This window comes from Oncorhynchus mykiss, unplaced genomic scaffold (assembly GCF_013265735.2).
Source record: "Oncorhynchus mykiss isolate Arlee unplaced genomic scaffold, USDA_OmykA_1.1 un_scaffold_60, whole genome shotgun sequence".
Taxonomy (NCBI): Eukaryota; Metazoa; Chordata; class Actinopteri; order Salmoniformes; family Salmonidae; genus Oncorhynchus; species Oncorhynchus mykiss.
The window spans coordinates 1,767,659-1,768,058 of NW_023493657.1; positions in this window are offsets into that span (position 1 = coordinate 1,767,659).

Here is a 400-nt window from a genome sequence, read left to right on the forward strand (position 1 = left end):
CACCCCCGTCTCTCTAGGACATGGAAGTCCTGTTGCCAAAAACCAGGTTTCTGAAATCGCGCCGGTACCTGTCTGGTCGACCCGCCACTGAGTGTGTAATCCAAAACAGGCCAAATATCGATGAAGCCCTGAACCTCACAGGGCTTCTGTGCGCCCCACCATCGGGGGTCAAATTCAACAAAAACGTGATAAATCAAAAAGTACACATCCGATCTTGATGGGGTTTTTTTTGCACGAAAGTGCATAAATAGACGAGCATTTACATTCAATTAAAAACGTTTTTGTATAAAACATTTTAATAGGAAATCGTGTTTCAAGTTTTGGGAAAAAAGTGAATGTCACAGGATGCATAGGTTCCTGTGGATGCGAATTTTTTTTTACATTATGTAATTGTTGCCCA